The sequence below is a fragment of the Dryobates pubescens genome, chromosome 37 (assembly GCF_014839835.1).
Source record: "Dryobates pubescens isolate bDryPub1 chromosome 37, bDryPub1.pri, whole genome shotgun sequence".
In the NCBI taxonomy this organism is placed as follows: domain Eukaryota; kingdom Metazoa; phylum Chordata; class Aves; order Piciformes; family Picidae; genus Dryobates; species Dryobates pubescens.
Window position 1 is genome coordinate 5,522,933 of NC_071648.1, and position 27,242 is coordinate 5,550,174.

General features: G+C 52.3%; 1 protein-coding gene across 2 annotated transcripts in view; it reads right to left on the minus strand.

Annotated features, from left to right (window-relative positions):
• LRRC4C (leucine rich repeat containing 4C) overlaps positions 1–27,242 on the minus strand; it is a 182,361-nt gene that overhangs the window by 105,291 nt on the left and 49,828 nt on the right. The window contains exon 2 of one of the 2 annotated variants that reach the window (XM_054177073.1): positions 3,173–3,305. The exons of the other annotated variant lie outside the window; for it this stretch is intronic. The gene's annotated coding sequence lies outside the window, so the exon portion shown is untranslated. The remainder of the gene's footprint in view (positions 1–3,172; positions 3,306–27,242) is intronic. 2 annotated transcript variants of the gene reach the window in all.

Consider the following 27,242-nt stretch of genomic DNA (forward strand, 5'->3'; position numbering starts at 1 on the left):
TCTCTTGCTGCAGCCCAGGCTCTGCTTGGCTCTCTGGGCTGCAAGTGCTCCCTGCTGGCTCCTCTTCAGCTTCTCCTCCCCCAGCACCCCCAAGGCTCTCTCCTCAGGGCTGCTTTCCAGCCAGTCCCTGCCCAGCCTGGATTTGTGCCTGGGATTGCCTCCACCCAGATGCAGGACCCTGCCCTTGGTCTTGTTGAACCTCATGAGCTTGGCTTGTGCCCCCCTCTCCAGCCTGTCCAGGTCCCTCTGGATGGATCCCTTCCCTCCAGCTGTCAGCAGCACCACACAGCTTGGTGTCATCAGCAACCCTGCTGAGGCTGCACTCAGTGCCACTGTCCATGGCACCAACACAGATGTTGAACAAGCCTGGTCCCAGTGCTGACCCCTGAGGGACTCTGCTTGTCCCTGGCCTCCACTGGGAGATGGACCCATGGACAGCCACCCTTTGGGTGCAGCCATTAGCCATGAGTAAGCTTCTCTTGGCTTCTGTTGAGAGGAAATTGCCTAAAGCCAGTTGGTGCAATTTTGGGTAAGGAAGGCTAGATGGAGGCTGGAGTGGGGTGGGGATTGGTCTCTTCTCCCTAGCATCAGGTGATAGGAGAGGAAATGGCCTGAAATTGTGCCAGGGGAGGGTCAGGTTGGACATGAGGAAAACTTCCTTCCCCTAGGGGGGAAATCTTCATTTTCTTCCCAGCTTTGTTCTTTCAATACTGTTTGTTGCAACACCCCTAGCAGGTGATGCTCCCTCCTGTAAGGAGCTGACAGGAGAGGAAATGGCCTGAAGGTGTGCCAGGGGTGGGTTAGGTGGGAGATTAGGAGAAATTTCTCTCCAGCAAGAGTGGTCAGGGATTGGAACAGGCTGCCCAGGGAGACAATGGAGTCACCATCCCTGGAGATGATCAAGAAATCTGTGGGCATGGCAGAGAGAGTCCAGCACAGAGCCACAAAAATTATTAGGGGAGTGGAAGATCTTCCTCAGGAGGAGAGCCTGAGGGAGCTGAGGGCTCTGGAGCTTGCAGAGGAGGAGCCTGAGGGTGAGCTCCTTGCTGCTGCTAAAGCTGTGCAGGGGCAGTGCCCAGAGGCTGGAGCCAGGCTCTGCTGGGGGATGCCCAATGCCAGCACCAGGGGCAGTGGTGGAAGCTGAGGCAGAGGAAGTGCCATGGAAAGAGGAGGAAGAATTTTTCCCCTGGGAGAGTGCCAGAAGCCTGGAGCAGGCTGCCCAGGGGGGTTGTGGAGTCTCCCTCTGTGGAGCTCTTCAAGCCCTGCCTGGCTGTGTTGCTGTGTGAGCTGCTCTGGGTGCTCCTGCAAGGGGTTGGACTGGCTGAGCTTTGGAGGTCCCTCCCAGCCCCTCACATTCTGTGGCTCTCTGATCTATCCTCACACTCTGCACCTCTTAAGGGTCATAAACAAATGGAAGCAGCAAGTCAACCTGTTCAGGTATCTCACAAAGTACCATGGGAGGAGGATGAGTGAACAACTTCTTTTCAGCTGAGGCCCAGTAAACATATGCAGAGCATGGATGTGCTGCAAGTCAGTTGGGCTCAGAAATACACCACCATAGAATCATAGAATCAACCAGGTTGGAAATGACCTCAAAGATTGAGTCCAACCCATGACCTAATACTTAACACCTCCTGACAACTAAACCATGGCTCCAAGTGCCACATCCAAGCCTTTGTTGAGCACCTCCAGGGATGGGGACTCCACCACCTCCCTGGGCAGCACATTCCCATGGCCAGTCTCTCTTGCTGGGAAGAACTTTCTCCTCACCTCCAGCCTGAACCTCCCCTGGTGCAGCTTGAGACTGTGTCCTCTTGTTCTGGTGCTGGGTGCCTGGGAGAAGAGCCCAACCCCCACCTGGCTACAACCTCCCTTCAGGGAGTTGGAGAGAGCAATGAGGTCTCCCCTGAGCCTCCTCTTCTCCAGGCTGAGCAACCCCAGCTCCCTCAGCCTCCAGACCCCTCCCCAGCCTTGTTGCCCTTCTCTGGACACCTTCAAGTCTCTCAATGTCCTTCTTAAGTTGAGGAGCCCAGGACAGGACACAGGACTCAAGGTGTGGCCTAAGCAGCACTGAGCACAGGGCAGAATAGAACTGAGCTCTTGGAATAGCAGAGGAGCTTCATGTCCTGGTTCCTCATGGCTCAGCTGTCCCTTGTAACATGGAAGCAGCAGCACTACAGCTAAACCAAGCAGACAGCAGAGCTTTAGGGTCCACATTGGCTTGGACTTCTGAAATGCTAGCAACAAAACCATCCACAGCCAAGGCTTCATGGGGCAATGAGAATCTCTACAGACCCAACAGTGAAGCCTGAAGGTGAGAGTGAAGCAAACCAACAAACCAAATTCGTCATACAGTCAAATATAAAGCCACAAACACTCTCTGCTATGCCAAAGGGTTCCATGGCTGAGGAACTGCCACTTCCACAGAACCACAGAGTTATCCAGGTTGGAAAAGACCTCAGAGATCATCCAGTCCAACCAATCATCCAACACCATCCAATCAACTAAACCATGGCACCAAGGGACTCATCCAGGCTCTTCTTAAAGACCCCCAGTGATGGGGACTCCACCACCTCCCTGGGCAGCACATTCCAGCAGCTAACAACTCTCTGGGGAGAACTTTCTCCTCATCTCGAGCTTAAACCTCCCCTGGCACAGCTTGAGACTGTGTCCTCTTGTTCTGGTGCTGGCTGCCTGGCAGAAGAGGCCAACCTCCACCTGGCTACAACCTCCCTTCAGGGAGCAATGAGGTCTGCCCTGAGCCTCCTCTTCTGCAGGCTAAGCAACCCCAGCTCCCTCAGCCTCTCCTCACAGGGCTGTGCTCCAGACCCCTCCCCAGCCTTGTTGCCCTTCTCTGGACACCTTCAAGTCTCTCAATGTCCTTCTGAAACTGAGGAGCCCAGAACTGGACACAGGACTCCAGGTGTGGCCTGAGCAGTGCTGAGCACAGGGCACAATGACCTCCCTGCTCCTGCTGGCCACACCAGTGCTGCTGCAGGCCAGTGTAGACTGGGAAGCTCCTGAGTATATTCAGGAGGCTCTGTGTGGACACTCAGACACCATCAAAGGTTTGTGTTTCCCCTTCCCTAGCACTTCTCTGCCACATGCTGCAGCCATGGTGGGCCTGGAGCCTGAAAAGCTGAGCACAGAACGAGAGCCTGGCAGGAATTACCTTTTCAGGAGCTTTACCGGCGTGGGAGGTGATGCTTCTCCTCCTTCCCCAAGCTACCCTTGGACCTTCTCATCCTACCAGCCCACAGGAGATTGTTCCACAGAGCTGCCTGGACCCCCCCACAGCATCCACCCTGCAGAAGAAACAAATATGGGAAAACTGTGATGCAGCAAAGGAAATCATGGCCAGACATCATGTGAAGGATGATTGGACTGAGATGTGCTACAGAGCTGCAGCTGGAGAGGGAAGGGGAGTTATAGGATCATAGAACTGTCAGGGCTGGAAGGGACCTCAAGGCTCAGCCAGTCCCAAGCCCCCTGCCATGGCCAGGGACACCTCACACTCCAGCAGGTTGCTCACAGCCACCTCCAGCCTGGCTGCAAACACCTCCAGGCAGGAGGCTGCCACCACCTCCCTGGGCAGCCTGTGCCAGGCTCTCACCACCCTCATGGGCAACAACTTCTTCCTCACAGCCAATCTCAATCTCCCCACTTCCAGTTTTGCTCCATCCCCCCCAGTCCTATCCCTCCCTGACACCCTCAGCAGTCCCTCCCCAGCTTTCTTGGAGCCCCCTGCAGATCCTGCAAGGCCACAATGAGGTCTCCTGGGAGCCTTCTCCTCTCCAGCCTGCACAGCCCCAACTCCCTCAGTCTGTGCTCACAGCAGAGCAGCTCCAGCCCTCTGCTCCTCCTCGTGGCCCTTCTCTGGACACCTTCCAGGCCCTCCAGAGCCTTCCTGGCACAGAGGCTCCAGAGCTGGCCCCAGAGCTGGCCCCAGAGCTGCAGCTGTGGTCTCAGCAGAGTGGAGCAGAGGGGCAGAATCCCCTCCCTGGCCCTGCTGGCCACACTTCTCTTGCTGCAGCCCAGGCTCTGCTTGGCTCTCTGGGCTGCAAGTGCTCCCTGCTGCCTCCTCTTCAGCTTCTCCTCCCCCAGCACCCCCAAGGCCTTTGGTTCAGGGCTGCTCTCCAGCCAGTCCCTGCCCAGCCTCTAGCAGTGCCTGGGATTGCCCTGAGCCAGCTGCAGGACCTTGCCCTTGGTCTTGTTGAACCTCCTGAGGTTGTCCTGGGCCCAGCTCTGCAGCCTGTCCAGCTCCCTCTGGATGGATCCTTCCCTCCAGCTGTCAGCAGCACCACACAGCTTGGTGCCATCAGCAGCCCTGCTGAGGCTGCACTCAGTGCCACTGTCCATGGCACCAACACAGATGTTGACCAAGCCTGGTCCCAGTGCTGACCCCTGAGGAACTCTGCTTGTCCCTGTTCTCCCCTTGGCCATGGACCCCTTGACAGCCTTGTAGGCTTATAGTATCCCCCCAAGGTCTTTGTGGACATCATCCTGCTGGCACAGTTCTGTTCCACAGAACTCCCTTTCTCCATGGAGTCCCAAGGAACAGACAAATGGTTCTGGGTACAGGTTGCTCATGGGGAGATGCCCTTTGGCCTCCAGAGGAATATGACTGCCCATCAGACACTGGAATCACCTCCAAAGGGAAGTGGTGGGATCCCCTCACTGGTGGACTCTGTTTAGGCTCAGCTTGTCAGGGTGCAGGGCCAGCTCCTTGGTACTGGCTATCAGGCTGAATTCCTTCACTGAAAGAGTGGTGAGGCACTGGAACAGGCTGCCTGGGGAGGTGCTGCAGCCACCAGCCCTGGGGGTGTCCCAAGAGTGAGGAGCTGTGGCACTTAGGGATGTGGTCTAGTGGTGATGGAAGGCTGGGCTGGATGATCTGAGAGGTCTTCTCCACTATCATAACTCTGTCTGAACTACAGCACTGCCTAAAGAGCTTTGGAGCAGGTGATCCTCGAGGTCCCTTCCAATCTGCCTTTCTGTGCTAAGACTTGGAGACACAAATAGCAGCAGAGCTTTCCAAGGCAGCAATTAGTCAATAATGTGATCACCTCATCCTGCATATGAAATGCTTCTATTTTGGCCTGCCTAGCAGCAAGAGGAAGAGGGCTGTGTGGGGGTGGTGGGAGCATTACTGCTGTGTGCCTGCAATGAGTAGCTTCATCACACATCATGAGGGGTCTGGTGGTAGGCATGAAGCCTTTCCCTGTCATGAAGAAGAGGAAAACACAGACACCTCTTGAGGCCAAGGTGTTCCAAGCCCCAGGAACTTCCCTCACTGGGAGGCACATTGTGGTGAAATCCAGTTCAAAGGAGGCAGGAGCTGAAGCATTAGAGACTGCCCTAAATGATGAGTAAAAGCTTGTTTGCTGTGAGGCTGCTGGAGCCCTGGAGCAGGCAGCTCAGAGGGGTTGTGGAGGCTCCTTCCCTGGAGAGGTTGCAAAGCTGCCTGGGCATTGTGATCCTGGGCCAAATGCTGTGGCTGGCACTGCTTAGAGCTGGGTCTGGAGTGGGTGATCCCCACAAGTCCCTTCCAGCCCCAACCATGCTGGGATTCTGGGTTGCTGTGATTCCTTTACAAGCTCTACCTGACTGCACTGCACCAAAGTCCCATTTCAGCCAATGGATCAGAGATCATTTTGATTGGAAAAGGCCTTGGAGATCCTTCAGTTCAGCCATGAGCTCCCAGGTGTGGTGCTAAACTGTGTCCCTCATATCTCTGCCTCTTTGAAGCACCTCCAGGGAGGGGGAATTCAACCACAGAATACAGAATTAACCAGGTTGGAAAAGACCTTGGAGATCACCAAGTCCACCCTATCATAGCCTCATAGGATCAGTCAGGGTTGGAAGGGACCACAAGGATCAGCCAGTTCCAACCCCCCTGCCATGGGCAGGGACACCCCACACTAGATCAGCCTGGCCACAGCCTCATCCAGCCTGGCCTTAAACACCTCCAGGGATGGGGCCTCAACCACCTCCCTGGACAACCCATTCCAGGGCTTCACCACTCTCATGGGGAAGAACTTCCTCCTCCCCTCCAGCCTGAATCTCCCCACCTCCAGCTTCATTCCATCCCCCCCAGTCCTAGCACTGCCTGAGATCCTGAGCAGTCCCTCCCCAGCCTTCTTGGAGCCCCCTGCAGATCCTGCAAGGCCACAATGAGGTCTCCTGGGAGCCTTCTCCTCTCCAGCCTGCACAACCCCAACTCCCTCAGTCTGTCCTCACAGCAGAGCAGCTCCAGCCCTCTGCTCATCCTCCTGGCCCCTCTCTGGACACCTTCCAGCACCTCCAGATCCCTCTTGCAATAGGGGCTCCAGAACTGGAGGCAGTACTGCAGCTGTGGTCTCAGCAGAGCTGAGCAGAGGGGCAGAATCCCCTCCCTTGCCCTGCTGGCCACACTTCTCTTGCTGCAGCCCAGCACCAACACCATCCAACATCATATCACCCAACACCATCTGAGCAATTCAACCATGGCACCAAGTGCCTCATCCAGTCTCCTCCTAAACACCTCCAGGGATGGGGACTCCACCACCTCCCTGGGCAGCACTTCCCAATGGCCAATCTCTCTGTCTGGGAGGAATTATTTCCTGGCATCCAGCCCAAGCCTCCCCTGGCACAGCTTGAGACTGTGTCCTCTCCTTCTGTCCCTGGTTGCCTGGGAGAAGAGCCCAACCCCCACCTGGCTACAGCCTCCCTGAGGAACCTGGTTCAGTGTTCCAGAACCCTGCCAGTGAAGAAGCTTCTTCCAGTATCCAGCCTAGACCTCCCCTGCTGCCAACTTGCACTCCTTCCCTCTTGTCTTATCCCTTGCCATCAGGGTGCACAGCCCAACCCCCACCCCACTGCAACCTCTACAACCCAGTGCTGGCCCCAGGAATCACCACATAAAATGCCACAGCAGTGACAGGAGAAGGAGATATCATTTCAGGTCTTTTCTATGAACATTGCTCAGTTGCTACAGGAGAAACAGATCTGATCCTCTTGCTGCTGCTGAAAGGCAGCAGAGCAAATGGTGAAGCCAGAGGAGCCAAAAGGCACTGGTTCTGTTTTTCAAAGGCCTGCCTGCTTTCTATTCCTTTGGCCTCAGCTGCCTAGCAACCTCCACAGAGCTTTCTTAGTCCTATACTAATTCTGGAGAGCTTCCATTTATATATTTATTTCTCAGCACATCTATAAGGAGGAGGTGCAGGAACAAAACAGCTCTCTGTTCCTTCCTTGCTTCCAACACTGGGCTCCAAAGGTGGCACCTCAGAGCCTTAGGGAAGGACCTGCCTGGGGTCTGCAAGGAGAGGTAGCTACCCCCTTGGCATGGCTTGAGCTGGAGCAACCTGATCCAGGGTGAGGTGTCCCTGCCAAAGGCAGGGTGGGGGTGGAACTGCATGATCTTTCAAGTCCCTTCCAACCTAAACCATTCTATGACTCTAAGCAAACTCCACTTGCCACAAGACAAAAGCTGAGCCTCTGCAGGATGCCCCTGGTGTGATAGGCAATGATACTTCTTGGCCTTCCTGCTGATCTGCTGCTCTGATGAGCTTCCTTACCCTGCAACACAGAGTGTTTAAGAAAGGCTCCTGCTCCCATAGAACCATGGAAACAGAGCTGTCAGGCTGGGAAGGGACCTCAAGGCTCAGCCAGTTCCAACCCCCCTGCCATGGCCAGGGACACCTCACACTGCAGCAGGTTGCTCACAGCCACCTCCAGCCTGGCTGCAAACACCTCCAGGCAGGAGGCTGCCACCACCTCCCTGGGCAACCTGTGCCAGGCTCTCACCACCCTCATGGGCAACAACTTCTTCCTCACAGCCAATCTGAACCTCCCCACTTCTAGTTTTGCTCCATCCCCCCGAGTCCTATCCCTCCCTGACACCCTCAAAAGTCCCTCCCCAGCTTTCTTGGAGCCCCCTGCAGATCCTGCAAGGCCACAATGAGGTCTCCTGGGAGCCTTCTCCTCTCCAGCCTGCACAACCCCAACTCCCTCAGTCTGTCCTCACAGCAGAGCAGCTCCAGCCCTCTGCTCCTCCTCGTGGCCCTTCTCTGGACACCTTCCAGCCCCTCCAGATCCTTCCTGGCACAGAGGCTCCAGAACTGGCCCCAGAGCTGCAGCTGTGGTCTCAGCAGAGTGGAGCAGAGGGGCAGAATCCCCTCCCTGGCCCTGCTGGCCACACTTCTCTTGCTGCAGCCCAGGCTCTGCTTGGCTCTCTGGGCTGCAAGTGCTCCCTGCTGCCTCCTCTTCAGCTTCTCCTCCCCCAGCACCCCCAAGGCCTTTGCTTCAGGGCTGCTCTCCAGCCAGTCCCTGCCCAGCCTCTAGCAGTGCCTGGGATTGCCCTGCCCCAGCTGCAGGACCTTGCCCTTGGTCTTGTTGAACCTCCTGAGGTTGTCCTGGGCCCAGCTCTGCAGCCTGTGCAGGTCCCTCTGGATGGATCCTTCCCTCCAGCTGTCAGCAGCACCACACAGCTTGGTGCCATCAGCAGCCCTGCTGAGGCTGCACTCAGTGCCACTGTCCATGGCACCAACACAGATGTTGAACAAACCTAGTCCCAGTGCTGATCCCTGAGGGACTCCACTTGTCCCTGGCCTCCACTTGGCCATGGACCATTGACAGCCACCCTTTTGGTGCAGCCCTCAAGACAGTTGCTTGTTAAGAAGCAGTTTCCCCATACAGAGGTTTGCTTTCCCAGCAAAGCAGAAGCTGTGTGTGGTGTTTCCCTGTTTTGCAAAGTATGACCCTATCCTCATGGACTTCTCAAGGTCAAGCCAAGCCTTCTGAAGGCAAAGCTGATGAAGAGCATGGAACAGAGCAGCCCTGTGGAGGAGGACCTGGCAGTGCTGGTGGGCAGCAAGCTCTGCATGGGACAGCAATGTGCCCTGGGGGCCAAGAAGGCCAAGGGGGTCCTGGGGTGCAGAGGAGTGTGGCCAGCAGAGCCAGGGAGGTTCCTCTCCCCCTCTGCTCTGCCCTGGCTGAGACCTCACCTGCAATATTGCATCCAGCTCTGGGCTCCCCAGCTCAAGAGGGACAGGGAGCTGCTGGAGAGAGGCCAAGGGAGGGCTGCAAGGCTGCTGAAGGGACTGCAGCACTGCCTGGGGAGGAGAGGCTGAGAGCCCTGGGGCTGTTCAGTCTGCAGAGGAGAAGGCTGAGAGGGATCTGATCAATGTCTATCAAGAGCTGAGGGCTGGGGGTCAAGAGAGAGAGGGACAGCCTCTGCTCACTGTGCCCTGTGATGGGACAAGCAGTAGCAGTTGTAACCCCCCTGACAAACTAGGTCACCTAGGGCAGGTCACACAGGAACACATCCAGATGGGTCTGGAATGTCTCTGGAGAGGACTCCCCAACCTCTCTGGGCAGCCTGCTCCAGGGCTCTGGGACCCTCACAGCAAAGAATTTTCTCCTTATGTAGAGGTGGAATTCCCTGGGTTACAATTTGTGTTCTTTGCCCCTTGTCCTATCCCAGGACACCCCTGCAAAGAGCCTGGCCCCTGCTTCTTGCCCCCCACCCTGCAGAGATTTGTAACCATTCATAACATCTCCTCTCAATCTTCTCTTCTCCAAACTAAACAGCCCCAGGGCTCTCAGCCTTTCCTCATCATACTGATGTCCCAGACCCTTCATCATCCTCACAGCCTGCACTGGACTCTCTCCTGCATATCCCTGTCCCCCTTGAACTGGGGAGCCCAGACCTGGACACAGTACTCCAGATGTGGTCTCAGCAGGGCAGAGTAAAGGCTGAGGGAAGCCTCCCTTCCTCTGCTTGTCTCACTCTTCCTGTTGCACCCCAGGATCCCCTGGGGTCCCTTGGCCACAGAGGCACATTGCTGTGCCCTGGGTGACCCTGTCCACCAGGATTCCCACACCTGTCTCCATGGAGCTGCTGGGGGGCAAGCATGAGCTGCTTCCATTGATGGATTCAGAAGCCCCTTGTGAGCTGTTAGTAAAACAGCTTGTGAGCTCTGGCTGCTGACATGGTGGGCAGCAAGTAAGGGGGAAAGGGACTAAATGAATGATGACTTTGAGCATCAAGTCACCAACAGAGCATCCAACTTCCCATTGAAATTTACTCTCAGGCTACTGCAGCCAAGAGGGGTCTCAAACCACTGCTAAGGTGGTGGATGATTGTTCCTTGCTGTCCACAATGCCTCAAGGCTAGAAGTTAGAGGTGATGCTTCCCATCTGTGTTCAAGGCCCTCAGCTCCAGGCTGACCAGCATGCAGGAAGAGGTTTTGGTCACATTCAACATCAGCTCAGCTTTTTGTTTCAACCTTTTTTTCTGTGTGTTCCTTAGCATTAGCTCAGTTTCTGACTGAAAGCTTTTCCTGTGTTTAGACTGAATAAAACATCCAAGTTGCCCTTGGTTTTGAAGAAGTCTGCCACTGGTCTCCATGCAGGAGCAGGGAGGTCATTGTGCCCTGTGCTCAGCACTGCTCAGGCCACACCTTGAGTCCTGTGTCCAGTTCTGGGCTCCTCAACTTAAGAAGGACATTGAGAGACTTGAAGGTGTCCAGAGAAGGGCAACAAATCTGGGGAGGGGTCTGGAGCACAGCCCTGTGAGGAGAGGCTGAGGGAGCTGGGGTTGCTTAGCCTGCAGAAGAGGAGGCTCAGGGGAGACCTCATTGCTCTCTGCAACTCCCTGAAGGGAGGTTGGAGCCAGGTGGGGGTTGGTTTCTTCTCCCAGGCACCCAGCACCTGAACAAGAGGACACAGTCTCAAGCTGTGCCAGGGCAGGTTTTACGCTGAAGGTGAGGAGAAAGTTCTTCCCAGACAGAGAGATTGGCCATTGGGATGTGCTGCCCAGGGAGGTGGTGGAGTCCCCATCCCTGGAGGAGTTCAGAAAAGGCTTGGATGTGGCACTTGGAGCCAGGGTTTAGTTGTCAGGAGGTGTTGGGTGATAGGTTGGACTTGATGATCTCTGAGGTCTTTTCACAGCATCCCAGAATCAACCAGGTTGGAAAAGACCTCAGAGATCATCAAGTCCAACCTAGTGCCTAATACCTAACACCTCCTGACAACTAAACCATGGCTCCAAGTGCCACATCCAAGCCCCTCTGGAACACCTCCAGGGATGGGGACTCCACCACCTCCCTGGGCAGCACATCCCAATGGCAAACGACTCTCTCATGGAAGAACTTTCTCCTCACCTCCAGCCTAAACCTCCCCTGGCACAGCTGGAGGCTGTGTCCTCTTGTTGCAAGCTGGTTGACTCTGTGTGATTCTGCAAAGCAGCCAAATCACCACGTGCTGTGTCCACAGAAGAATCTTAGCAGTCCTAGAAGGTAGAGGGAGAAAAAATGCTACTCCAGGGAGTTCCCTAACCAATGAAAGCTAAACAGACATCAACTCTGTGCTAGCAGGAAGCCTCAAGGTAAGGGAAAGCTCACCTCTGAGCAGCTGCAGTGAAACCAGCAGCTTATCATTATTTTTAAGGCTAAGGAATCAGCCAGACCTCCACAGACCTTGGTTATTTATTGCAAGGTCATAAATTCTGCTCTTTGCTTGGGTTTTTTTCTCCCCCCCCCCCCCCCTTCATCTTTTAGTTCAGCAAAATCCTGAGTAAGGATTGTTCTCCTGCATCAGAGCTGTAATTTCTGTGTCTGCTGCTCTCCTCATTTGTCTTCCTTCACCAGTGCCAGATGGATACAACAGGAAGCATCATAGCATGTGTGGGATGTCAATATCTTTATACCTCAGCAATGTGCTCTGGGGGCCAAGAAGGCCAAAGCCATCCTGGGGTGCATTAGAAGGGCTGTCACGAGTAGGTCCAGAGAGGTTCTCCTCCCCCTCTGCTCTGCCCTGCTGAGGCCACATCTGGAATCTTGTGGCCAGTTCTGGGCCCCTCAGTTCAAGGAGGACCTCAGGGAACTGCTTGAGAGAGTCCAGCACAGAGCCACAAAGATGCTACAGGCAGTGCAACATCTTCCTTAGGAGGAGAGCCTGAGGCAGCTGAGGGCTCTGGAGCTTGCAGAGGAGGAGCCTGAGGGTGAGCTCCTTGCTGGTGCTAAAGCTGTGCAGGGGCAGTGCCCAGAGGCTGGAGCCAGGCTCTGCTGGGGGATGCCCAATGCCAGCACCAGGGGCAGTGGTGGAAGCTGAGGCAGAGGAAGTGCCATGGAAAGAGGAGGAAGAATTTTTCCCCTGTGAGGGTGAGAGAAGCCTGGAGCAGGCTGCCCAGGGGGGTTGTGGAGTCTCCCTCTCTGGAGCTCTTCAAGCCCTGCCTGGATGTGTTGCTGTGTGAGCTGCTCTGGGTGAGGTCTGCCTTCAGCCTCCCCTTCTCCAGCATGAAAAGCTGAGCTCCCTCAGCCACTCCCCATAAGACTTGTGCTCTAGATCCTTCAACATCTTAGTTGCCCTTCTCTGGACATGCTCCAGCACCTCCATGGCTTTCTCAAAGTGAGTTGCCCAAAACTGAACTCAGTATTCAATCTGTGGCATCACCAGTGCTGGGCACAGGGACATCTGGAATATATTGTCCAGTTCTGAGCCCCTCAGATCAAGAAGGACCTCAGGGAACTGCTTGAGAGAGTCCAGCAGAGAGCCACAAAGATGCTGCAGGCAGTGGAAGATCTTCCTTAGGAGCAGAGCCTGAGGGAGCTGAGGGCTCTGGAGCTTGCAGAGGAGGAGCCTGAGGGTGAGCTCCTTGCTGCTGCTAAAGCTGTGCAGGGGCAGTGCCCAGAGGCTGGAGCCAGGCTCTGCTGGGGGATGCCCAATGCCAGCACCAGGGGCAGTGGTGGAAGCTGAGGCAGAGGAAGTGCCATGGAAAGAGGAGGAAGAGTTTTTCCCCTGTGAGGGTGAGAGAAGCCTGGAGCAGGCTGCCCAGGGGGGTTGTGGAGTCTCCCTCTGTGGAGCTCTTCAAGCCCTGCCTGGATGTGTTGCTGTGTGAGCTGCTCTGGGTGCTCCTGCTCTGGCAGGGGGGTTGGACTGGCTGAGCTCTGGAGGTCCCTTGCAGCCCTTCACATTCTGTGACTGTGTGAATGTGGCTGGAGTTCAGCAGATGGAGAGGAGGCAATTCTGCATGGCCCTCTCTCCCAAACCAGCTTGAGTTGAGCTACCAATTCCAGTTTCTAAAGCCATGCTCTCAGCTTTTCTCTGTGATCTGCTGCACACAGAGAATCCCACCCACCTCCTCCTGGAACTGCCTGGGAGTGCTTTTGCACATCTAATCAATACAGGAGTCAATCCATGGTGAACCAATCTTCCAGACCATTTGTCTTCCTCAGCCTATACCAAGAGCAGAGCTGGGAGTGCTTCATGTCAGAGCCACACTAGGGTGTGAAGAGCAGGCCTGGTGCCTCTGTAATGTGACTCTGTGCCTGTGTTTGCAAACACAAAATGGCATTGAACAACTCCCTCTCCACCCCCTCCCCAGTATCTCCCCACCCCCCTCCCCCCCTTTTTATGATGGGTTCTATTAGCTAATAATAGCCTCCAGGTACTCCTCTGACAAATGGCTGCTTGCTTGCTTTATTTATTTACTCATTTTTGCTTCACTCTGAAAGCTCTGACCTGGTTTGTTCATCTATAAATACACATTCTTGTGCTGGAGACACAAATCTGCATCTGTGTGAGCTTTCATCCCTGCTGAGCTGCCACCACACAGTGTGACATTCACGAGCAGAATCAAAGGAGAGTGAAGGGAGGAACATCCAGCAGTGGTGCCCAGCATTCCAAATGCAGCAGAAGCAATGCAAGCACTGCCAGCTTCTGTCAACTGCTGCATTCAGCCTGGCTGAAATGAAGCAGGGAGGGGAGGGGAGAGGTTGGGAGAGGGGAGGGAAGGGGAGGGGAGGGGAAGGGAGAAGAGGGGAGGGGAGAAGAGGGGAGGGGAGAAGAGGGGAGGGGAGAAGAGGGGAGGGGAGAAGAGGGGAGGAGAGGGGAGGAGAGGGGAGGGGAGAAGAGGGGAGGGGAGAAGAGGGGAGGGGAGAAGAGGGGAGGGGAGGGGAAGGGAGAAGAGGGGAGGGGAGGGGAGGGGAAGGGAGAAGAGAGGAGGGGAGGGGAAGGGAGAAGAGGGGAGGGGAGAAGAGGGGAGGGGAAGGGAGAAGAGGGGAGGGGAGAAGAGGGGAGGGGAGGGGAGAAGAGGGGAGGGGAGGGGAGAAGAGGGGAGGAGAGAAGAGGGGAGGGGAGGAGAGAAGAGGGGAGGGGAGGGGAGGGGAGGGGAGGGGAGGGGAGGGGAGGGGAGGGGAGGGGAGGGGAGGGGAGGGGAGAAGAGGGGAGAAGAGGAGAGGGGAGGGGAGAAGAGGAGAGGGGAGAAGAGGGGAGGGGAGGGAAGGGAAGGTTTGGGAAGGGAAGGGAAAATTTGGGAAGGGAAGGTTTGGGAAGGGAAGGTTGGGGAGGGGAGGGGAGGGGAGGGGAGGGGAGGGAAAGGAAGGGAAGGGAAGGGAAGGGAAGGGAAGGGAAGGGAAGGGAAGGGAAGGGAAGGGAAGGGAAGGGAAGGGAAGGGAAGGGAAGGGAAGGGAAGGGAAGGGAAGGGAAGGGAAGGGAAGGGAAGGGAAGGGAAGGGAAGGGAAGGGAAGGGAAGGGAAGGGAAGGGAAGGGAAGGGAAGGGAAGGGAAGGGAAGGGAAGGGATGTAGTTGGGGATGTCCCTGCTGAGTGCAGAGGGGTTGGACTGGATGAGCTTTGGAGGTCCCTTCCAACGCAGAGCACTCTGTGATTCTGTGATTCTAAGATTTTATGATTCCATGATTCTGTGCTTCCCTGATTCAATGATTCTCTGATTCTGTGATCCTATGATTCTATTATTCTATGATTTCATGATTCTGTGTTTCTCTGATTCTCTGCTTCACTGATTCCATATCCAGCTCTCCATCTCTTCTCTGAGCAGCTTTTCTCATCCCCTCAATCTCCATTTCCCTAAACCTGCATCCCACAATTCAGCCATGAGGTGAAAACTCACCTTCTGCTGACTTGCTGCTTGAGGGAGTAGCTGGGAATATCTGGAACTCCCATCCCTAAACCGTGGCACAGTCCCAAGCTGAAGTGACATTTAGGATTTACTGGGTTGCTGGTGGTGGTTTTCCCTCATTCCTGCCAAGGAGTTTAACACAAGTTGTGCAAGCCTGGAAATGGCAAGCCTGGTGTTGCCTTTTTATTCAGAGCCATTCATTAGGAGAAAACCAACACTAGGCAAAGACAATGGGCAGAGCCTTCTGGAAACCACTTCTAGAATGGCACAGAAAATTGCAAGCTGCAGCATTGCTCTGCAAACCAGCTCCATAATGAGGAGCACAGCCCTGTGAGGAGAGGCTGAGGGAGCTGGGGTTGCTTAGCCTGCAGAAGAGGAGGCTCAGGGGAGACCTTCTTGCTTTCTTCAACTCCCTGAAGGGAGGTTGTAGCCAGGTGGGGGTTGGTCTCTTCTCCCAGGCAAGCAGCACCAGAACAAGAGGACACAGTATCAGGCTGCACCAGGGAAGGTTCAGGCTGGAGGTTAGGAGGAAGTTTTACACAGAGAGAGTGATTGGCTATTGGGATGGGCTGCCCAGGGAGGTGGTGGAGTCATCATCACTGGAGGTGTTCAGGAGGAGACTTGATGGGGTGCTTGGTGCCATGGGTTAGTTGATTAGGTGGTGTTGGATGATAGGTCGGACTTGATGATCTTGAAGGTCTCTTCCAACCTGGTCTATTCTATTCTATTCTATTCTATTCTATTCTATTCTATTCTATTCTATTCCTGGAAAGCAGTTCTAGAATGGGGTAGAAAAATACAATCCCCTTAATTGTTCTGGAAACAGCTTCTAGAATGAGGTAGAAAAGTGCAAGCCACATAGTTGTTCTGTTAACCTCTTCTAGAATATGGTAGAAAACTGAAATCCCCTTAATTACAGTCTCACAGTATCACCAAGGTTGGAAGAGACCCCAAAGATCATCAAGTCCAACCTGTCACCACAGACCTCATGACTAAACCATGGCACCAAGTGCCACATCCAATCCCCTCTTGAACACCTCCAGGGATGGGGACTCCACCACCTCCCTGGGCAGCACATCCCAATGGTGAATGACTCTCTCTGGGAAGAACTTTCTCCTCACCTCCAGCCTAAACCTCCCCTGGCACAGCTTGAGACTGTGTCCTCTTGTTCTGGTGCTGCTTGCCTGGAAGAAGAGACCAACCCCCACCTGGTTACAACTTCCCTTCAGGGAGTTGGAGAGAGCAATGAGGTCTGCCCTGAGCCTCCTCTTCTCCAGGCTAAGCAACCCCAGCTCCCTCAGCCTCTCCTCACAGGGCTGTGCTCAAGGCCTCTCCCCAGCCTTGTTGCTTAGTTGTTCTGGAATCCAGTTGTAGAATGGGGTAAAAAACCTGCTGTCACCCTAACTGTTCTGTGAAGCAGTTGTAAAATGACATAGAAAATGGCATTCCTCTTAACTGTTCTGGGAAACAGCTCTAAAAATGAGGAACCCCCCACCATGCCCTTGACTGTTCTGGGAAACAGGTCTACAATGGGTGGGAAATTGCAGTCCTCTAAATTGTGCTGGAAACCAGCTCTAAAATGAGGCCAAACCCCACAGTCCCCTTAACTGTCATGGAAAACAATTCTAGAATGAGATGGAAGTTCACAATCCTCTTAATTGTTCTGGAAACCAGTTCTAGAACGAGGTGAAACCCCACAGTCCTCTTAACTATCCTGGAAACCAGTTCCAGAATGAGGTAGGGAATTGCAATCACCTTACAGTCTCACAGTCTCACAGTATAACTAAGGTTGGAAGAGACCCCAAGGATCATCGAGTCCAACCTGTTCCAACAGACCTCACAACTAGACCATGGCACCAAGTGCCACATCCAATCTCCCCTTGAACACCTCCAGGGATGGGGACTCCACCACCTCCCTGGGCAGCACATCCCAATGACGAACGACTCGCTCAGGGAAGAACTTTCTCCTCACCTCCAGTCTAAACCTCCCCTGGCACAGCTTGAGACTGTGTCCCCTTGTTCTGGTGCTGGTTGCCTGGGAGAAGAGACCAACCCCCTCCTGTCTACAACCACCTTTCAGGTAGTTGTAGAGGGCAATGAGGTCACCCCTGATCCTTCTCTTCTCCAGGCTAAGCAACCCCAGCTCCCTCAGCCTCTCCTCACAGGGCTGTGCTCCAGACCCCTCCCCAGCTTTGTTGCCCTTCTCTGGACACCTTCAAGTCTCTCAATGTCCTTCTGAAAATGAGGGGCCCAGAACTGGACACAGTACTCAAGGTGTGGCCTAACCAATGGGGCACAGGGGCACAATGGGGTACAGGGGCACAATGACCTCCCTGCTCCTGCTGGCCACACTATTCCTAATGCAGGCCAGGATGCCATTGGCCCTCTTGGCCACCTGGGCACACTGCTGGCTCATGTTTAGGCAGCTGTCAATCAGCACCCCCAGGTCCCTCTCTGTTTGGCAGCTCTCAGCCACTCTGATCCCAGCCTGTAGCTCTGCCTGGGGTTGCCGTGGCCAAAGTGCAGCCCCTGGCACTTGGACTTGCTGAATGCCATCCCATTGGCCTCTGCCCGTCTGTCCAGTCGGTCGAGGTCCCTCTGCAGAGCCCTTCTGCCCTCTGACTAACATCTGTTCCCAACTTGGTGTCATCTGCAAACTTGCTGATGACTGACTCAACCCCCTCATCCATATCATCTATGAAGATGTTAAAGAGGATGGGACCCAGCACCAATCCCTGGGGGACGCCACTGGTTACTGACCTTAACCATTCTGGAAACCAGCTCTAAAAATGAGGCAAAATCTGACAACCTCCTTAACTATTCTGGACACCAGTTCTGGAATGAGGTGGGAAATTGCTATCCCCTGAATTGTTCTGGGAACTAGTTCTGGAATGAGCAAGAAAATTGCAAGCCCCATAAGTGATCTGGAAACCAGTGCTACAATGAGGTAAAACCCCACAATCCCCCCCAGCTGCTCTGGAAACCTGCTCTAGACTGAGGTGGGAAATTTCCATCCCCTTAATTATTCTGGAAATCAGCTCTGATAATTAAGTAAAACCTCACAATCCCCTTAACTATTCTGCAAACCAGTTCTGGGATGAGGTGGAAAATTGCTGTCCCCTGAATTGTTCTGGAACCAGTTCTGGAATGAGCTAGAAAACAGCAATCCCCTTAACTGTCCTGGAAACTACTACTAGAATGAGGTAAAACCCCACAATCCCCTTAACTGCTCTGGAAACCACTTCTAGACTGAAGTAGGCAATGTCAATTCCCTTAATTATTCTGGATACCAGCTCTAAATATGAGGCAAACCCCCACAATCCCCTTAATTGTACTGGAAACCAGCTCTAAAATGAGGCCAAACCCCACAGTCCCCTTAACTGTCATGGAAAACAATTCTAGAATGAGATGGAAGTTTCCAGCCCTCTTAATTGTTCTGGAAACCAGTCCTAGAATGAAGGAAAAAACTTGGACATCTCCTTAGTTGTTCTGCAAACAAGTTCTAGAATGGGGGAACCTGCTGTCCCCTTCATTATTCTGGAAACCAGTTTTAGAATGGGGGAGAAAACTGCAAATCCCTTAACTGTTCTGAAAACCAGGGCTAAAAATGAGGTAAAACCCCCACAGTCTCTTTAACTTTTCTGGAAACCAGTTCTAGATTGAGGTTGAAAATTGCTATGCCCTGAATTGTTCTGCAACCAGTTCTGGAATGAGCTAGAAAACAGCAATCCCCTTAACTGTCCTGGAAACTGCTACTAGAATGAGGTAAAACCCCACAATCCCCTTAACTGCTCTGGAAACCATTTCTAGACTGAGGTAGGAAATGTCAACCCCCTTAATTATTCTGGATACCAGCTCTAAATATGAGGCAAAGCCCCACAATCCCCTTAACTGTACTGGAAACCAGCTCTAAAATGAGGCCAAACCCCACAGTCCCCTTAACTGTCATGGAAAACAATTCTAGAATGAGATGGAAGTTTCCAGTCCTCTTAATTGTTCTGGAAACCAGTCCTAGAATGAAGGAAAAAACTTGGACATCTCCTTAGTTGTTCTGGAAACAAGTTCTAGAATGGGGGAACCTGCTGTCCCCTTCATTATTCTGGAAACCAGTTTCAGAATGGGGGAGAAAACTGCAAATCCCTTAATTGTTCTGAAAACCAGGGCTAAAAATGAGGTAAAACCCCCACAGTCTCTTTAACTTTTCTGGAAACCAGTTCTAGATTGAGGTTGAAAATTGCTATGCCCTGAATTGTTCTGAAACCAGTTCTGGAATGAGCTAGAAAACAGCAATCCCCTTAACTGTCCTGGAAACTGCTACTAGAATGAGGTAAAACCCCACAATCCCCTTAACTGCTCTGGAAACCATTTCTAGACTGAGGTAGGAAACGTCAATTCCCCTTAATTATTCTGGATACCAGCTCTAAATATGAGGCAAACCCCCACAATCCCCTTAATTGTACTGGAAACCAGCTCTAAAATGAGGCCAAACCCCACAGTCCCCTTAACTGTCATGGAAAACAATTCTAGAATGAGATGGAAATTTCCAGCCCTCTTAATTGTTCTGGAAACCAGTCCTAGAATGAGGTGAAACCCCACAATTCTCTCAGCTATTCTGGAAACCAGTTCCAGAATGAGGTAGGGAATTGCAATCACCTTAACCATACTGGAAACCAGCTCTAAAAATGAAGCAAAATCTGACAATCTCCTTAAGTAGAATTTGACACCGTTCCCCATAGCAAACTCCTGGCCAAGCTGTCAGCCCCTGGCTTGGATGGGAGCACACTGCGATGGGTTAGGAACTGGCTGGAGGCTGAGCCCAGAGAGTGGTGGTGAATGGTGCCACAGCCAGCTGGCAGCCAGGCACCAGTGGTGTGCCCCAAGGATCAGTGCTGGGCCCCATGCTCTTTAGCATCTTCATTGATGATCTGGATGAGGGCATTGAGTCCATCAGCAGTAAATTTGCTGACGACACCAAGCTGGGGGCAGGAGTTGATCTGCTGGAGGGCAGAGAGGCTCTGCAGAGGGACCTGGACAGGCTGGACAGATGGGCAGAGGCCAAGGGCAGGAGATTGAACACATCCAAGTGCCAGGTGCTGCACATTGGCCACAGCAACCCCAGGCAGTGCTACAGGCTGGGGGCAGAGTGGCTGAGAGCAGCCAGGCAGAGAGGGACCTGGGGGTGCTGGTGGACAGCAGCTGAACATGAGCCAGCAGTGTGCCCAGGCAGCTAAGAGGGCCAATGGCATCCTGGCCTGCATCAGGAACAGTGTGGCCAGCAGGAGCAGGGAGGTCATTCTGCCCCTGTACACTGCACTGGTTAGGCCGCACCTCGAGTCCTGTGTCCAGTTCTGGGCCCCTCAGGTTAGGAAGGAGGTTGACTTGCTGGAAGGTGTCCAGAGAAGAGCAACAAAGTTGGTGAGGGGCTTGGAGCACAGCCCTGTGAGGAGAGGCTGAGGGAGCTGGGGTTGCTTAGCCTGGAGAAGAGGAGACTCAGGGGTGACCTTATTACTCTCTACAACTACCTGAAGGGAGGTTGTAGACAGATGGATGTTGGTCTCTTCTCCCAGGCAGCCAGCACCAGAACAGGAGGACACAGTCTCAGGCTGTGCCAGGGGAGGTTCAGGCTGGATGTTAGGAAAAAGTTCTACACAGAGAGAGTGATTGCACATTGGAATGGGCTGCCTGGGGAGGTGGTGGAGTCACCATCACTGGAGGTATTCAGGAGAAGACTTGATGGGGTGCTTGGTGCCGTGGGTTAGTTGTTTGGGTGGTGTTGGATTGGTTGATGGGTTGGACGCGATGATCTTGAAGGTCTCTTCCAACCTGGTTTATTCTATGTATTCTATGCATTCTATGTAACTATTCTGGAAACCAGTTCTGGAATGAGGTGGGAAATTGCTATCCCCTGAATTGTTCTGGGAACCAGTTCTGGAATGAGCAAGAAAATTGCAAGCCCCATGACTGCTCTGGAAACCAGTGCTACAATAAGGTAAAACCCCACAATCCCCCCAGCTGCTCTGGAAACCTGTTCTAGACTGAGGTAGGAAATTTCCATCCCCTTAATTATTCTGGAAACCAGCTCTGAAAATTAAGTAAAACCTCACAATCCCATTAAATGTTCTGGAAACCAGTTCTGGAATGAGGTGGAAAGTTGCTGTCCCCTGAATTGTTCTGGGAACCAGTTCAAGACTAAGGTAGAAAATGGCAATCCCCTTGATTATTCTGGAAACCAGTTCTAGAATGAACAAAAAAAGATTGGAGATCTCCTTAATTGTTCTGGAAACCAGTTCTAGAATGAGGTAGAAAGTTGCTCTCCCCTGAATTGTCTGGAAGCCAGTTCTGGAACGAAGAAAGGAATCTTGGCAATCTCCTTAGTGGTTCTGGAAAGCAGTTCTAGAGTGGGCTAGGAAATTGCAGTCCTCTGAGTTGCTGGGAATCAGTTCTGGAATGAGGCAGGAAGTTGCAATCCCCTTAATTCTGGAAAGCAGCTCTAGAATGAAGGAAAAGAGATTGGCAATCTCCTTAACTACTCTGAAAACCAGTTCTAGGCCAGGGTAGGAAATGGCAATCCTCTGAATTGATTTGGAAACCAGCTCTAAAAATGAGGTACAGCCCCACAATCCTCTTAGCTCTTCTGGAAACCAGTTCTAGAATGAAGCAAAAACCCATTGGAAATCTCAGTTGTTCTGGAAAGCAGTTCTAGACTGGGGTAGGAAATTGCAGTCCTCTGAATTGCTGGAAATCAGTTCTGGAATGAGGCAGGAAATTGCAATCACCTTAATTATTCTGGAGACCAGTGCTAGAATGAAGGGAAAAATATGGGAAATCTCTTTGACTATTCTGGAAACCAGGTCTAGACCAGGGTAGGAAATGGCAATCCTCTGAATTGATTTGGAAACCAGCTCGAAAAATGAGGTAAAGCCCCACAATCCTCTTAACTCTTCTGGAAACCAATCCTAGAATGAAGCAAAAACCCACTGGATATCTCCTCAGTTGTTCTGGAAAGCAGTTCTAGAATGGGCTAGGAAATTGCAGTCCTCTTAATTGCTGGAAATCTGTTCTGCTATGAGGTAGGAAATGGCAATCCTCTGAATTATTCCAGAAAAACAGTTCTAGAATAAAGGAAGAAAAGATTGGCAATCTCCTTAACTACTCTGGAAACCAGTTCTAGATCAGGGTAGGAAATGGCAATCCTCTGAACTGATCTGGAAACCAGCTCTAAAAATGAGGTACAACCCCACAATCCCCTTAGCTATTGTGGAAGCCAGTTCTAGAACAGGGTAGGAAATGGCAATCCACTGAATTGATCTGGAAACCAGCTCTAAAAATGAGGTGCAGCCCCACAATCCTCTTAACTCTTCTGGAAACCACTTCTAGAATGAAGCAAAAACCCATTGGAAATCTCCTTAGTTGTTCTGGAAAGCAGTTCTAGACTGGGGTAGGAAATTGCAGTCCTCTGAATTGCTGGGAATCAGTTCTGGAATGAGGCAGGGAACTGCAATCCCCTCAATTATTCTGGAAAGCAGCTCTAGAATGAAGGAAAAGAGATTGGCAATCTCCTTAACTACTCTGGAAACCAGTTCTAGATCAGGGCAGGAAATGGCAATCCTCTGAACTGATGTGGAAACCAGCTCTATAAATGAGGTACAGCCCCACAATCCCCTTAGCTATTCTGGAAACCAGTTCTAGAATGAAGAAGAAAACCCATTGGAAATCTCCTCAGTTGTTCTGGAAAGCAGTTCTAGAATGGGCTAGGAAATTGCAGTCCTCTTAATTGCTGGAAATCAGTTCTGGAATGAGGCAGGAAATTGCAATCCCCTTAATTATTCTGGAAACCAAATCTAGAATGAAGGGAAAGAGATTGGCAATCTCCTTAACTACTCTGGAAACCAGTTCTAGATCAGGGTAGGAAATGGCAATCCTCTGAATTGATCTGGAAACCAGCTCTAAAAATGAGGTACAGCTCCACAATCCCCTTAGCTCTTCTGGAAACCAGTTCTAGAATGAAGCAAAAACCCATTGGAAATCTCCTCAGTTGTTCTGTGCAGCAGTTCTAGAATGGGGTAGGAAATTGCAGTCCTCTTAATTGCTGGAAATCAGTTCTGGAATGAGGCAGGGAATGGCAATCCCTTTAATTATTCTGGAAACCAAATCTAGAATGAAGGGAAAAAATATTGGTAATCTCCTTGACTACTCTGGAAACCAGTTCTAGGCCAGGGTAGGAAATGGCAATCCTCTGAATTGATCTGGAAACCAGCTCGAAAAATGAGGTACAGCCCCACAATCCCCTTAGCTCTTCTGGAAACCAGTTCTAGAATGAAGCAAAAACCCATTGGAAATCTCCTTAGTTGTTCTGGAAAGCAGTTCTAGACTGGGGTAGGAAATTGCAGTCCTCTGAACTGCTGGGAATCAGTTCTGGAATCAGGTAGGAAATGGCAATCCTCTGAATTATTCCAGAAAACCAGTTCTAGAAGAAAGGAAGAAAAGATTGGCAATCTCCTTAACTGCTCTGGAAACCAGTTCTAGAACAGGGTAGGAAATGGCAATCCTCTGAACTGATCTGGAAACCAGCTCTAAAAATGAGGTACAACCCCACAATCCCCTTAGCTATTCGGGAAACCAGTTCTAGAATGAAGCAAAAACCCATTGGAAATCTCAGTTGTTCTGGAAAGCAGTTCTAGAATGGGCTAGGAAATTGCAGTCCTCTTAATTGCTGGAAATCAGTTCTGGAATGAGGTAGGAAATGGCAATCCTCTGAATTATTCCAGAAAACCAGTTCTAGAATAAAGGAAGAAAAGATTGGCAATCTCCTTAACTACTCTGGAAACCAGTTCTAGAACAGGGTAGGAAATGGCAATCCTCTGAACTGATCTGGAAACCAGCTCTAAAAATGAGGTACAACCCCACAATCCCCTTAGCTATTGTGGAAGCCAGTTCTAGAACAGGGTAGGAAATGGCAATCCACTGAATTGATCTGGAAACCAGCTCTAAAAATGAGGTACAGCCCCACAATCCCCTTAGCTCTTCTGGAAACCAGTTCTAGAATGAAGCAAAAACCCATTGGAAATCTCCTTAGTTGTTCTGGAAAGCAGTTCTAGAATGGGGTAGGAAATTGCAGTCCTCTGAATTGCTGGGAATCAGTTCTGGAATGAGGCAGGAAATTGCAATCTCCTTAATTATTCTGGAAACCAAATCTAGAATGAAGGGGAAAAATATTGGTAATCTCCTTGACTACTCTGGAAACCAGTTCTAGGCCAGGGTAGGAAATGGCAATCCTCTGAATTGATCTGGAAACCAGCTCTAAAAATGAGGTACAGCCCCACAATCCTCTTAGCTCTTCTGGAAACCAGTTCTAGAATGAAGCAAAAACCCATTGGAAATCTCCTCAGTTGTTCTGGAAAGCAGTTCTAGAATGGGCTAGGAAATTGCAGTCCTCTGAATTGCTGGGAGTCAGTTCTGGAATGAGGCAGGGAATGGCAATCCTCTGAATTGATCTGGAAAGCAGCTCTAAAAATGAGGTACAGCCCCAATGTCCCCTTAGCTCTTCTGGAAACCAGTTCTAGAATGAAGCAAAACCCATTGGCAACCTCCTCAGTTGTTCTGTGCAGCAGTTCTAGGCCGGGGTAGGAAATTGCACTCCCCTTATTTGCTCTGGGAGAGAAATGCAATCCTCTTAATTGTTCTGGAAAGCAGTTCTTAGAATGAGGCAGCAACTTTGCAAGCCCCTGAGTTCCTCCCCCAGAGGGCAAGCAGGATAGCTCATTTCCAAACATTCCTTTGATGGCTTGCTTATCAGCTCAGGTAGCGGAGGGAGGCGGCATCAGGGAAAGCTGCTGTTTGCTCCAGCAGCAAGGGGAATGAGCACAGAGCATTCCCCAAACACCTCCAAGGGATTGATAAGGGATGGCTGCGGTTATCTGCATCAGAGAGCCACACAAGAAGCTTCTTGCTCCTTCCCAGTGCCCTAAGCTACACAATCACTCCATCTCTAACGACACCCAGAGGAAAATACTTTGGGGCTTTTATTTCCTTGTATGATTGTGTGTGTGTGTGTGTGATACGTGCCACACTCTGCAGGCTTCCAAAAGACACAGAACTGAGACTTTCTTCCTCCTAAATAGATGCTGGAAAGCAGTTTCTAAGGAACTAGCACAAGAATTCCTATACTCATAATTCAATTGGTTCCTAGCTGCTTGCTTCATTCAAAGGCTTACAGTTGCTAGTACACAGAACATTCACAAGGCAGAGGATCAGAGGAGGTTAGGGGTCTGAAGGGACCTCTGGAGATCTTCCAGTCCAACTCCCCTGCCAGAGCAGCACCATAGAATCCAGCACAGGTCACACAGGAACACATCCAGACAGGGCTGGAAAGGCTCCACAGAAGGAGACTCCACAACCTCTCTGGGCAGCCTGCTCCAGGCCTCTGGGACCCTCACAGGCAAGAAGTTCCTCCTCATGTTGAGCTGGAACCTCCTGTGCTGCAGTTTTCATCCATTGCCCCTTGGCCTATCCCAGGGCACAGTGAGCAGAGGCTGTCCCTGTCCTTTCCTTCCTGACCCCCAGCCCTCAGCTCTTGATAGACATTGATCAGATCCCTCTCAGCCTTCTCCTCTGCAGACTGAACAGCCCCAGGGCTCTCAGCCTCTCCTCCCCAGGCAGTGCTGCAGTCCCTTCAGCAGCCTTGGAGCCCTCCCTTGGCCTCTCTCCAGCAGATCCCTGTCCCTCCTGAGCTGGGGAGCCCAGAACTGGATGCAATACTCCATGTGGGCTCTCAATAGGGCAGAGGAGAGGGGGAGGAGAACCTCCCTGGCTCTGCTGGCCACACTCCTGTTACTTTAGGTGAAAGAGTTCTGTTTTTATAAAAGCAGGATGTAAATTCTGTAGTCTATCTTCCTTCAGTTCCAAATGATCACCTGTGCTGGTTTGAGCTGGAACAGAATTTGTTCTGCTCAGTGCTGTGGCTTCCCAGCTCAGGCTCTGCTCACTGAGGACACACACTGCAGCCCAGGGCAGCTGGGCACAGCCAGGGGCTGCCTCTAGCAGGCAGAAGCTGATGGGGAGAGCTCCTGCCAAGGGCTGGGCTGCAGAAAGGCTCTGCCTGAGACTTGCTCCTCTGCAGAGCAAGGGCACTGCCACAGCTTGTGCCCCACCTTGGGCTGCAGGAAGGCAGAGGTGGCAGCTGTGGGGAGGAGCAGACAGGAGAGGTGACCCTCAGCTGCCCAGCAAGGGATTGCAGCCATGGATGGCATCTTCAGGAGAAAGCTGAGGGGTCACCAGGGTCAAGCCTCCTCTTAAAAGGCCATTGTCCCAGGATGATTCTGTTCCACCTTTGAACCCAGTTTGTGTGTTCCTGATTCCAATTCTCAAGTCCAGTTCTTGACCTTGGTTCTTGTCTGCCACTGAGTCCAGTCTGGGACTTCCCCAGTGCCTGCCCCCAGCCTCAGTGGTGTCAATGGTGATGCTATTGCCATGAGGGGCTGGGCTCAATGCTTGCCCTGGGTATATTTGTGTCTGTTTCATTTTATTGTTAGTTCTTGTGTTAAAACTGGCTCAGTTTGACATCAGTCTCTCTTTTTCTTTTTCTCTTCCCTTTTGGGAAGACAGAGGGGCTCCTAAAGAACCTCTGGCAGCCAGTCCAACCCTAACTCTCACCATGAGCACCCAGGAACACATGAAGTCATAGAATCACAGAATCACAGAACTGTCAGGGTTAGAAGGGACCTCAAGGCTCAGCCAGTTCCAAGCCCCCTGCCATGGGCAGGGACACCTCACACCACAGCAGGTTGCTCACAGCCACCTCCAGCCTGGCTGCAAACACCTCCAGGCAGGAGGCTGCCACCACCTCCCTGGGCAACCTGTGCCAGGCTCTCACCACCCTCCTGGGCAACAACTTCTTCCTCACAGCCAATCTCAATCTGCCCACTTCTAGTTTTGCTCCATCCCCCCCAGTCCTATCCCTCCCTGACACCCTCAAAAGTCCCTCCCCAGCTTTCTTGGAGCCCCCTGCAGATCCTGGAAGGCCACAAGAAGGTCTCCTTGGAGCCTTCTCTTCTCCAGTCTGAACAACCTCAACTCTCTCAGTCTGTCCTCATAGATCAGGTTGCTCAGAGCCACCTCCAGCCTGGCTGCAAACACCTCCAGGCAGGAGGCTTCCACCACCTCCCTGCGCAACCTGTGCCAGGCTCTCACCACCCTCATGGGCAACAACTTCTTCCTCACAGCCAATCTCAATCTGCCCACTTCTAGCTTTGCTCCATTCCCTCTCCAGTGCCCCCCAAGACTAAAAACCAATAAAAACAGCAACTTACCTGTGCCCTTCCTGTGCCTTTTGTCTATGCCTGC